The following is a 12,921-nucleotide window of genomic DNA, read 5'->3' on the forward strand; positions in this document are numbered from 1 at the left end:
CGTTTCCCGCCCGCCCTTCGCGCGTTTTCCCCACGAGCGCTTCCTCAACGTCCCCCGCTTCGTGTTTACAGACTGCTGACGCCCACTTGGCCGGCAGCTCCACCGCGCGCCGAGTCCCGCGGCCCCGCCCCGACCGCCCCCTCCTTCTCGCTGACCCGCCGCCGCCGACTCACCCCGCGCCCTCCGGGTCGTCACGTGACCCGCCGCCCTGCCCCGCCGTCACGTGAGCAGCGGCCCCGCCCCCGCCGTCACGTGGTCCGCCGCCCGCCCCGCCCCCGCGCCGGCGCGCTCCGACGTGCCCTGGCACTTAGCCTCGCGCGGAGCCAGCCTGCGGGGACGGCCGACCGCGGCCGCCGCCGTGTGAGCGCCTTGCGGTCGCTTCGCAGCCGCCTGCTAGGGGAGGAGGGCGCAGCCCCGCGAGGCCGCGGGCCCTCGGTAAGGGCGCGGGCGCGGGGCCCGGCGGACGGAGGGCAGGTTGGCGAGGCGCCGCACAAAGGCGCTCCGGGGCCGGGGCTGCCCGCCGAGGCGCCGGGCTGGGGGGGCGTGTGCGGGAGGCGCCGGCGCCGAGGGGGCGCGAGGTGAGGCCGGGGCGCCGGAGGGCGGGGGCGCGGGGGACGCGGGGAAGCGGGGCCGGGCAGCCCCTTGGCCGGCGTGGGCGCGAGGGTTAAATGGCTCGAAGTGGTGGCCCCTCTGCCCCCCGGGTTCCTGACTTCCTGTGTGAGGGCAGCGCCTGCCCGCCCCGCCCCCGGGGAGGAGGGTGTCGGGGTGCGTGTGCAAGTGTGTGTGTGTGCGTGTGTAAAAGGCTGGCCGGTGCCGCCCTCCTCCCTGGTCTGCCGCTGCGTGTGCCCGCTCCGAACTGCTGTAGGGCGTGCAGACCGCCGCCCACCGTGCGAGCCCACCGGGGCCTCCCCTCGGGACTGTAGACCTTAAACTGGGACTTTCGTCTCTGCAGTCGTTCGAGGTACGCCCGGCCCCCCCCCCCCCCCCCCCCCCCGCTTCCCCCACTCGCTGGTCTCCAGCTCCTCTGGGAGGAACCTCCTCAAAGTCCTTGAATTTAAAAAAACCTCTTTACGGGCGTACTGGCCTCCTCCCGTCTCAGGGAAGTTGTTTTCCAGGAATGGCCGTCCTTTGGATGTTGTCTCTGAAGTTACTGCAGACCCTCTGAGCAGCGTGTCCGCGGGGCCGTCGTTGGAGATAAAAACACGGCCTTCAGTTTCAGAGGCCTGTGATGTTTTCCTTCTGACTGCGCAGCAGCTTTAAATGCGTTTGCAAAATGTTTGAAGCATACCTTTATCCAAGTTCTAATGTCATTCCAAGTGCAGCGTTTGTCACGGGTGAAGGCTGTTAACACTCCTAGTGCTTTATGGTCACTTATGACATATGGACGTGGATTTTATTGACCATTCACGCACATATTCCTAAGGGGAAGTAATGTGGAGGAAGGAGCATTGAATGAGGAGTCACTCCGGTTCTGGTTCGGATTCCTCCCCTCACTTCTGAAGTTCAGACCTTGGACGACTCTGAATGTTACAGTGACAGGTTGTTAAAAAGTATCTAGTCCCTAGCCACGCCTCTTTCATCCTTAAAAGTTGGGAAACAGTGGCCTAGAGATGTATTTGTCCATGTCCAGTGGTCCTTACCTCATCCTATAGCAGGGTGTGTTACAGAATGGCTCGTCTTTCTATACTGGTTCTGGTCTACTGTGCCAGTATTTCTCCTGTCCTCGTCGTTTTAAAAATGACTTGGAAACGTGTCAGAGCAGGGATTTGGGAGCCCAGAGCAGTGCCTGAGAGCAGGCTCTGAAGATTTGACCCCGGCCGTGCAAAGCTGCGTACGTGCGTGACCGGTGCCTGCGTGTAGGTCTGCTGCTCTGGAGGTGTTTCTCTGTGGGGACAAGTAAATTAAATATGTAAGGCATAGTGTAACAGATTGTGTGTGTGTGTGTCCCCATATTTGTTGATAGAGTTTTGTTTATACTACTTTATCAACCATGGAAGTTGGAGAAGATTGCTAACCCATTGATTCTTAATGTCGTCTGTATAGATTAGTTGCCTGTATATAGTCAATATTTTATGTATCTTTAGGTTTTTTTTTTACTTACCAGTCCAGTTGCTGTGAGACACAAGTGAAACTATGTAAATGCTGTAGAAAAACAATGTATTATTTGTAGGTAATCTTTGGCTTTTTTTCATTAATTAGACAGTATCTGTTGAGTGCTTTTTTTAATAGGCCGATAGAAAATGGGCTTTACAAATTTAAGTACTTCAAGTTATGCAGTTGACATTTCTGAGAATAAAAAGGTAATGAGATTTTTAAATTGACTAAAATAAAACAGTGAATGTGGTGTAGTGTGGAATTATTAAATGGTAGTGCTAATATTTTGCCTGTCTGAGAAAATTGGTAGTAGGAAAAAGGAGCTTAAGGTAAATCTACCTAAAACGGGCATTACAATTTTGTAGTAAATAGTGGGAAAGGAAAGTGAAATTAAACTTTTATTTTATATTTAACAAACTTTATATTTAACAATTAAACATTTATATTTAACGATTTGTAATGTAAAATGTACTGTTTTGTACAGTGAATCAGATGTGAAAAGGTATGATGGTACCACATAGCATCATTGTACTTCAAATCATGCTTTTCAAATCATCCTCTCTGGAAGAACCCATTGGGCCACTCACTATCTTTGTGGTTTTTCTTTGCTTGAGTTGTTAACTAGTCTGATTGTGCCACATCCTCATTTGTGGATGGCTTCGCTGTGATTCAGCCATTGCCGTATTACTTTTATTGACTTAATACATATCCTGCAGTTTCAGTTTGTAGTTGATTAGCTTTTTATTTGAACGGAACTGCCAAATGCTGCCGGCTCTAAGCACCCCTCCCCTCTTGGTAATCTAGTGCTTCTCAAACTTAAATGTGCCTGGGAATCACCTGAACTTCTCACAGACCCCAGGTGATGCTGACGCTGCTCTTGTGCCCAGAACACTGCTGTCCAATAGAAATACAATGCCAGTCACCTGTGTAATTTTCTTTTTTAGTTTTTTTTCTGAGGAAGATTGGCCCTGAGTTAGCACCTGTGCCCATATTGCTTTATTTTATATGTGGGATGCCTGCCACGACATGGCTTGTTAAGCAGTGCTAGGTCCGTGCCCAGGGTCTGAACTGGCAAATCCTGGTCTGCTGAAGCAGAGCATGTGAACTTAACTACCACACCACAGGGCTGGCCCCTCACCTGTGTAATTTTAAAGATTTTTTTTTTTTAAGTAGTCCCATGATAAGTTAAAAGAACCCAAGTGAAATAAATGTTTTTATCATTTTACCATATAATCAATATGAAATTATTAATGAGATATTTTACATTCTTTTTTGCAGACTAAGTCTTTGAAATCGCGTGTGTGCTTTGCACTTACAGCACATCTGAGTTGAGTTTAGTCACATCTGGCTAGTGGCTCCTGTATTGAAAAGCACAGATCTGGAGTCTAGGCCCTAGATCAGTGCTATTCTAAGTGAATTTTTAGATTGGACCTATCAGCAACCTTTGGAACTTGTTAGAAATGTTAATTTTGGGCCCCACCTTATACCTCCTCTCATTAGAATATCTGAGGTTTCAGTAACTTGTGTTTTAAAAGCTGCAGGATAGAACTACAAAGTTTATATGTGGTATTATAGATGGGATCCTAGAAGAGAAAAATTTGTTAGGAAAAACTCAGGAAATCTGAATACAGTATGGACATTATCACTAGTATTGGCTCATTGAATATGACAAATGTACTATAATAATGTAAGATGTTGATATTAGGGGAAATGGTGTACAAGGTGTGTGGGGAATTCTCTGCACTATCTTTGCAATAATTCTGTAAATCTAAAACTCCTCTAAAGTAAAAAGTCTGTTGTTTTTTCCATGAAGCTGTCCGGGTGAGTCCAGATCCAGATCACTGACCCTGCCTGCACCGCTGCAGCTCGGGGAGTGGGGCGGAGGCTAGGATTAGGTCTGAGAGGGTGATGATAGTTGTATTTTCGTAATTAGGGCTACAATTTATAAAGCACTTACCTAATGTGCCAGGCATTGTACCACATGCTTTACACATATTTACTCATTTAATTCTTCCAATATGTGGTATGTACTGTAAAAATCTCTGTTTCACACATGGAAACAACGGAGGCTCAGAGAGGTTACGTGACTCGTCTTAGGTCCCGTAGGTAGCAAGAGGCAGAGACGGGGACTTCTGAGGAGGGACCGATTTTATAAGCCATCAGTTCATTGGTGAGTGTTTTTCTACTCTAACCTTTGCTTCTCTGAGAAGCAGTGGTTAGTGTGGATAGTCTTTATCGTGCCTGGTTCTTTTCTCTTTGCATTCTCTCAAGGATCTTTTCAGGTTTGTGTTGTTTCCTTTGTTTTACAAATAAGTTAAGGTGCTCAGGGTCTGAGAGCTGATAAACAGCAAATCTTAGACTTAAATTTGAGGCCTCTGACCCTGAGTTCTGTGCTGTTTTCCTTTACAACAGGAGAAAATAGAATATATTTTGAAGTTAGAGTGATATCTTTAAAAGTTTTTTGGAAATTACCTGTATTTTGGTATATATTATTGGTTTGTTTAAAAAATCAGTTTTATTGAGGTGTAACATACAGACACTAAACTGCACTAACACTCAACAATAAAAAAGAATTAATTCCAGATACGTAAAACAACATGGATGAATCTCGAAAGCTTTACTGTTAGTGAAACAAGCCAGACAGCAGGCTGCATGCTGCGTGGTTTGTGAGTGCTCTTCTGTCACAGCTTCGCGTCCATAGTAAGCAGTGATGAATGTGATGCTCTCTGTCATGCTTTATAGTTTTACTAAGTATTTTTTCACATTTTCCCTTTCTGTTCTCATATGGATCTTTTGAGGTTTGTATTGTTTCCTGTTTTACAGATGGGTGTACCACAGTTTGTTTAGGCATTCACCAGTTGATAGGCCTTTGGGTTGCTTCCAATTTCTAGTTGTTATGAATGAAGCTTTTATGAATGTTCATGTGAGGCCTTTGCATGGACTTATGTTTTCTTTTCTCTTGGGTGAATACCTAGAAGAGGAATTGCTGGATCATATGGTAAATGTATGTTTACCTTTATAAGAAACTGTCAAAATGTTTTCCAAAGTGGCTGTACCATTCTGCATTCCCGCCAGCCATGAATGAGAGTTTCAGCTGCTGGTATCCTTACCATATGAAATATCATACGCCTGTGTATGTATATATTTAAAGCCATCCTAGCAGGAGGTAGTGATATATGGAGCCTTTAATTTGCATTATTTGGGTTTTGTTTAACAGCTTTATTGAGGTATAATTGTTGTATAATAAACTGCACATAAGTTAAATGTGCAATTTGAGGAGTTTTGACATATGTATGTACCTGTGAAACCATCACCATTATCACAGTAATGAACATATTTATTCCCCCCCCATCATTTTCTTGAGTCCCTTTGTGATTCCTGGTGACTATTGATTTGCTTTCTGTCACTATGGATTAGTTTGTATTTTCTAGAATCTTATGCAGATGGAATCATATGGTATGCAGTCTTTCTTGTCTATAGTTTTTCGCTCAGCAAAACTGTTCTGAAATTCCTCCAGTTTCTTGGGTGTGTCAGTAGTTCATTCCTTTTTATTGCTGAGTGGTATCCCATTGTGTGGATATGCCACAGTTCGTTTATCTCCTCACCTGTTCATGGACTTTGGGTTGTTTCCAGTTTGGAGCTGTTAGCAATAAAGCTGCTGCGAACATTCACGTACCGGTCGTTGTGTGGACGTATGATTTCCTTCCTCTGGGGTAAATATCAAGGAGTAGAATCCCTGGGTCACATTCTGTAAGTTGTGTGGTATTATTTATGTTTTTTAATTTGCATTTCCCTAATGAATAAAGATGTTGGGTATCTTTTCATGGGCTTGTCAGTCTTTTTTGGATGTCTGTTTAAATTCTTTGCCCATTTTCATTGGGTTATTTATCTTATTCTTATTGACTTGTACAGTTCTTTGTATATTCTAGATATGAGTTCTTTGTTGGAGATGTGTTTGTGTCTGTGTTCATGAAAAATATTGATCTGTTTTTTTTTTTTTCTTACAATGTCTTTGGTTTTGGTATGGTGATAATGCTGACCTCATAGAATGAGTTGGGATATTTTCCATCTTTCAGTTTTCTTTAAGAGGTTTATGTGGAATTTGTATTATCTTCCTCACATTGTTGGTGAAATTCACCAGTGAAGCCATCTGGGCCAGGACTGTTCTTTGTGGGAAGATTTTTAGAGACAGCTTCAATTTATTTATTAGACACAGGGCTATTTAGGTTGTCTGTTTATTCTTAAGCAAGCTTTGGGTATTTGTCTTTCAAGTAATTTGTCCAGTTCATCTAAGTTGTTGGATTTATTGGAATAAAGTTGTTCAGAGTATCATCGTGTCTTCTGTTTGACGTCGTTAGGATCTGAAGTTAGTCCCTTGTCTCATTTCTGATACTGGTAATTTGTGTCTTTTCTCCTAGGTTTCTGATCATTTTGGTTGGAGAGTTATCAGTATTACTGGTCTTCTCGAAGAACCAGTTTCTGGTTTCGTTGATTTCCTCCAACGTTGTTCTGTTTGCTCTTTCATTGATTTCTGCTCTGATCTTTATCACGTCCTTTTTCTGCTTGCTTTGGGTTTAATTTGGTCTTTATTTAATTTCTTAGAGTGGAAGTTTACATCACTGATTTGAGACCTTTTTTCTTTTCTAACATGGCCATAAATTTTCTCTAAGCACCACTTCAGCTGCATCCCACAAGTTTTGAGATGTCACGTTTTCGTTTTCATTCAGTTCACATTTCTTGTTTTATCTCTTCTTTGATCTCTGAGTTATTTAAAAGTGTGTTGTTTAGATTCCAACAACAAATTTGGGGCTTTCAGGATATCTTTTTATTAATTTAAAATTTAGCTTAATAGTCATACTGCATATAGCAGACTTTGTATGATTTCAGCCCTTTTAAATTTATTGATATTTGGTTCATGGCGCAGAATATAGTCTACAGAAAATACGTGTTTCTAAGAAACTGCTGAACTGGCTGTGGCATGTAGCATTCCCACTAGCTCTGTATGAGTGCTGCACTTGTTGGTATCCTTGTCAGCACTTTGCATTGTCTTTGTTTTCTTTTTATATAACTTTATCTATTGTAGTTGGCATATAGTGATATCTTGTTTTGGTTTTAATTTGCATTATTAGGTTTTTAATGTTTTGTAAAATAATTTAAATTTGGATAAAAGTTAAGAATCGTGAAGTGCTTTCTTTTTTCCAGTAGAGGACAGAAAGATCTGAGAGATTAGTATTAGTAGTTCATCATTTGTGTGGACCTACGTGTCACTTTGTGGTTTTCTAAAAGTTTGACTGTTTATTTACCTTTTAACATTTACTTTGAAAGAGGATATGTAGAAGCTATATAAGGATTTTCGTGACACTTTTGGTATTTGAGTAGACATTTATTAGGTGATTTAAATTGTATTTTCCAGCGACTCTTTATTGTGGTAATATACACCATATAATATTTTGTTCTAAGTATACACCGCATTTTGTTTAGCGATTCATCCACCTGTGGACATTTGGGTTGCTTCTACCTTTTGGCTATTGGGAATAATGCCGCTGTCAGCATGGGTGACAGATCTGCTGGGAGTCCCTGCTTTCAGTTCTTTTGGATGTATACTCAGAAGTGGAATTGCTGGATTATATGGTAATTTATGTTTAATGTTTTGAAAAAACACCACACTGTTTTCTCCAGTGGCTGCACCATTTTACATTCTCACCAGCAATGCACAAGAATTCCGCTTTCTCCACATCCTCACCAACACTTGTTATTTCTGGGTGGTGGTGGTTTTTACAGTAGCCATCCTAGTGGCGTGAAGTGGTATCTCATTGTGGTTTTGATTTGCATTTGCCTGATGATTAATGATGTTGAGCATCTTTTCATACGCCTCTGACCATCTGTATATCTTCTTTGGAAAAATGTCTATTCAAGTCCTTTTCCTACAATGACTCTTCTTATCACAATGTTAATTTGAAGTAGATTGGCATAATTTAAGCATTATGAAGTGTACTTTTTTCTTTTTTTAAATAAGTTACTAATTTCTGACTATAACTTTGCAGTTGCCAGACCTTAATAATCACTACACTTGTGGATGTATTTGCCTTTGTTTTATCTTTTTTTAAAGCATGAGATTTGGTATACATTTGAAAGTGTCTGAATGTAAGTAGTTATTTCAAAGATTTTCTTTAAGAGGCTAATGTGTATAGTTTGGGAGGAATATCTGAATGAGTTGGAGGAGGTGTTAATGCCTGGGCAACCAGTATAGTTGGGAAGTGAATGAAGTTTTTCTTCTATAGTAAATTAGAGGATTAGAAATCCTATTAAGCTTTATAAAGACCAAGGTTATGATTTTCTTACTAATATACAGCCTGTATAACAACATAAAGTGAGACCTGGGCATGCTGCTTCCCCAATGGAAAATCAAGGTACTGTTACTAGAAGGGAGTGGGTGAGGTGTCACAGAGGCAAGATCAAAATTATGTGAATCAGAGGCCAGCCTGGTGGCATAGTGGTTAAGTTCGTGTGCTCTGCTTTGGTGGCCTGGGATTCTCAGGTTCAGTTCCCGAGTGCGGACCTAGCACTGCTCATCAAGCCATGCTGTGGTGGCATCTCACATAAAGTAGAGGAAGATTGGCACAGATGTTAGCTCAGTGACAGTCTTCCTCAAGCAAAAGAAGGAAGATTGGCAATAGATGTTAGCTCAGGGCCAATCTTCCTCACCAAAAAAAAAAAAAAAAAAAAAAAATTTATGTGAACCATAAAAAAGTTAATTTCTTTCTGTTTTTCTTTTTTTAACTTAATTATTTTAGAAAGTTATTAAGAAATTAAAATATGGGACTGAGGTCTTGAGGGTATAGAAGGAAGAATCCATTGATTGAGTGCATTTAGAAGGCAGTAAAGAGAAAGCTGAAAAAGCATAGGAGCAGAATGAACATCATAAAAGGGTGGTTTTAAAGGTTAATGTGCGGCTGTTATCGATACGGGTAGCTTTTGATGAAATAGTAGAATCTTAGGGAAGAGGAAGTTAACCTATTGGCTCAAGAAAAAACTCTTTTTGCTCTTAAACTTTTTACTAACTGAGTTTTTTTACCTTATAGGCTATCTTGGTATCCTACATCATCACATTAAAACTCTTAGTGTGTGCAAGTGGATCTCAGGGAGTTAAAACTAAGTTTAATGTTTTTGGTCTGAAAGGTCTTGATCAGGACTGTTTACTAAAGTACTGAGTTTTTGAGATTTTTTTGGAATACAATAGGCTTCTCATTTTCTGCTCTGTCATGCATTAACTGGGTCAGTATTTACATCTCCATGTATAAGAGATCCATTTTAGAGAGAACCCCAGTACTTCTTAAATAATTGTAATTTGTGTTTTGATGAGAAAAACAGGCACTGTCATTCTCCATAAATGCAATGTCTAAAAGAACAAAGGAAATGTGAGTTTATTTAAATTGTTTGAATGTGGGACAGCATAATATATATTAATCTGAATATCAAATATGCATGCTGTCACTTTTAATTTGAGTTATTGTTTAAGAAGACAGTTGTCTAATAATAAACATTTAAATCAAGTACCTAAAATCCAGATGGGGGAGGGGCAGGGGTCAATATGGTGCTACAAGGGGCTTATCTTGTGTATTTCCTTCTCCAGTCCTAGAGTCAGCCATTTCTCCAAACAGCCTTGGTTCCTTTGAAGAATGGTATTAGAAACCAAATCTGGGTGCCAGGTGTGCTTGTTGCTGCTAGGGTGTCATTTTTACTGGCAGCAAGGAAATGTGTACATGTGTGCTAAGCAGTATATAGACACATAGCTGTAATATTTCTTTATGTAATCAACTGTATCCATGGTAAGCTAAAAATGAGTTCGTGTTGGTGTCTCCAAGTCTAATCCATTACCATGTGGATCATTCCAGCCTACTCCCCTTATCTGTAAATTCCTGCTCCAATATTGAGGAACCTGAGTATATACTATACTATAGAGTATCTATATGTACTATCTATACTATACCAGTATAGATGTATTACCAGAATTTGTAACTCGTACCCCCAAGGGAAACGTTTTTATTAGAGCACAGTTGCCTTGCCTGTATTCTTATAGACCCCACTTATTTCCAGAATTAGTTAGCATCTTCTTCCCCTCCCCCCCGTTCAGTAAGTTTGTTCCCTATATTTGTAATACTGTTAGACTATTTTGTCTCATCTGCTTTCCATCCTGAGATTCCCCCGACCTCCTAAATGATTTTTTAAAATTTGCATACATTGAAGTTCCCACTTTGTATTTTAAAGATTAATGGGTTTTGACAAGTACATAATGTCATATGTCCAACATTGCAGTATCATACGAAATAGTTTTATTGACCTAAAGGAATCCTCTGAGCTTCACCTATGGACTCTTCCTTGCTTCCTTCCACCCCAGCAATTACTGTCTCTATGGTTTTGACTTTTTAGAATGTCATATAATTGAAATAATTCTATACATGGCTTTTTCAGACTGCTTTCACTTAGCAAAATCTAGCTAAGATTCATTTGTGTCTCTGTAGCTTGATAGCTCATTTCTTTTTATCACTGAATAATGTTCCATTGTACAGATGTCTCACAGTTTATCTTTTCTCTTATTGAAGGACATCTTGGTTGCTTCCAGTTTTTGGCAGTTATAAATAAAGCTGCAATAAATATTTGCATACAGGACTTTTTGTGGAAGGAAGTTTTCAGCTCATTTGGATAAATACCTAGGAGTGTGATTGCTAGAACATATGGTAAGACCATGTTTAGCTTTGTAAGAAACGGCTAAACTGTCTTCCAAAGAGGCCGTATCATTTTGCATTCCTGCCAGCAGTGAATGAAAGTTCCTGTTGCTCTACATCCTCATCAGCATTTAGTGTTGTCAGCTTTTAGATTTTAGCCATTTTAATAGGTGTGCCGTGGTATCTTGTTTTACTTTGCAATTCCCTAATGACTTGACGTTGATCACTTTTTCGTCTGCTTATTTGCCATCTGTATATTTTTTTTTTTTCTGCTTTGTCTCCGTAAATCCCCCCAGTACATTGTTGTGTATTTTAGTTGTGGGTCCTTCTAGTTGTGGCATGTGGGATGCCGCCTCTGCATGGCCTGACTAGCATGCCATGTCCACGCCCAGGACCGGAACTGGCGAAACCCTGGGCAGCCGAAGCGGAGCGCACGAACTTAACCACTTGGCCATGGGGCCAGCCCCTGTATATTTCTTTCTTGATGTGTCTTCTCAGATCCTTTTTCCATTTAAAACATTTGGTTCTTTTTGTTGAGTTTTAAGAGTTCTTTTTGTATTTTGGATACAAGTCCTTCATCAGATGTGTCTTGCAAATATTTTCTCCTTGTCTGGTTTATGTTTTTATTCTCTAGCAGTGTCTTTAGAGCAGAAGTTTTAAATTTCAATAAAGTCTCAATTTTTTTTTATTGAGGTTATGATAGTTTACAACATTGTGAAATTTCATTTGTACGTTATTATTTGTCAGTCACCATATAGGTGTGCCTCTTCACCCTTTGTGCAAGTCCTACTTACTTTTTTCTTTGATGGCTGGTGTGTTTAGTGGTGTATCAAAAAAACTCATGGCCACACTCATGGCCATATTTCTTCCTTTTTAAATTGGAATATTTTCTCCATTCTTGTAACAATCCAAGAAAAAGTCGTGTCCACCCCATTTCTGATTAAGAAAGACTTCTTGGCACAAATCTTCCGAAAATACTCTATGCAAAAGTCATGTTTATTGAAATATCCTTGCTTTCAGTAAAGTTTCTTTTCTTCTTTCCTCATTTTTGTTTCAGATTTAAATATTGGTTTTGAATTTCCTTTACCAGTTTTCACTTGACTGTGTTCTCTACAGCTTCCCAGTTACCCTATTATTTCCTGTATCCTTTCTGCTGTTCGTATTTTGCTGTTTCTTTTTAGCCAGAATAGTTTATAATATTAATCACTATATTTTCCTTCTCTTATTTAGGCCTGAAAAAAAGTCTTATATTCTGTGCGTTTTTATTCTTAGAAAACAGGGATTGTGCATTAAGAAAAAACTTTAAGTGCCCTGCAGTGGCCTGTGATTTCTTGTTTAAGTGTACAATTTACAAAATTATTTTGTGGAATAATTTCTTTGGCTGGAATTTATGCTAGAATTGTTCGTAACGTTTTTGTTTGTGCTCGTTAAGTCTGATTTCTTTAATAGAGGCCTGTTTAGGGATTAATTTTAGACAAATAGTTTTAAAACTGCTTGGAGGACTGCAGATCAAGAATCTGCTTAAGTTGTGTTTTTAAGTCGGTTGCTATTTACTTGTGAGGCGATATTAAAATTTTGTTGTTCATGGTGTTAGAATTGCTAAATAGGTTGTACATATATGTGTATTGGACTTGAATTATAAACTCATTAGTTATGGATGTATTTACTATACTTCTCGTAAGGTTTTGTTTACTTGTTTACTTTTTTGATATACCTAGTAAGGATATCATGCTGAGAGACACAGTTGATTAAAACAGATGTTCTGGGGGAGGAAAGTAACATTTGCCGAGCCGTGTAATTAGTGGTAGGAAAGAGAATGAGAAATTGGCGGACAGAAAGGAGGAGGCTAAGTTTTAAAATAGCATGATAGCAAGTTCTGGATCTGACTGAGGGAAGAGAAGTAAAAGATGTGTGCAGTTGTGTCTCTACGTGTATGTCTGTCCTTGTTGAAACATGAAGAAGAAGATGGGTTAGAGCCATGAAAAGCCTATGATGGGTATTTTTGAAACTGCAGAGAAAAGTGATTGTCAGTACTGGACCGTGATAGGCAAAAACTTTATATACTGGTTGTTGTGTGCTTAGTAGGTGTGTGTGTGTGATG

General features: G+C 40.4%; 1 protein-coding gene across 7 annotated transcripts in view; it reads left to right on the forward strand.

Annotated features, from left to right (window-relative positions):
• Positions 1–285: 285 nt before the first annotated feature.
• Positions 286–12,921, forward strand: part of ARHGAP12 (Rho GTPase activating protein 12) — a 117,864-nt gene continuing 105,228 nt past the window's right edge. For all 7 annotated transcript variants that reach the window (XM_046678839.1, XM_046678840.1, XM_046678842.1 and 4 more), the window contains exon 1: positions 286–435. The gene's annotated coding sequence lies outside the window, so the exon portion shown is untranslated. The remainder of the gene's footprint in view (positions 436–12,921) is intronic.

The sequence above is a fragment of the Equus quagga genome, chromosome 12 (genome assembly GCF_021613505.1).
Source record: "Equus quagga isolate Etosha38 chromosome 12, UCLA_HA_Equagga_1.0, whole genome shotgun sequence".
NCBI classification, from domain to species: domain Eukaryota; kingdom Metazoa; phylum Chordata; class Mammalia; order Perissodactyla; family Equidae; genus Equus; species Equus quagga.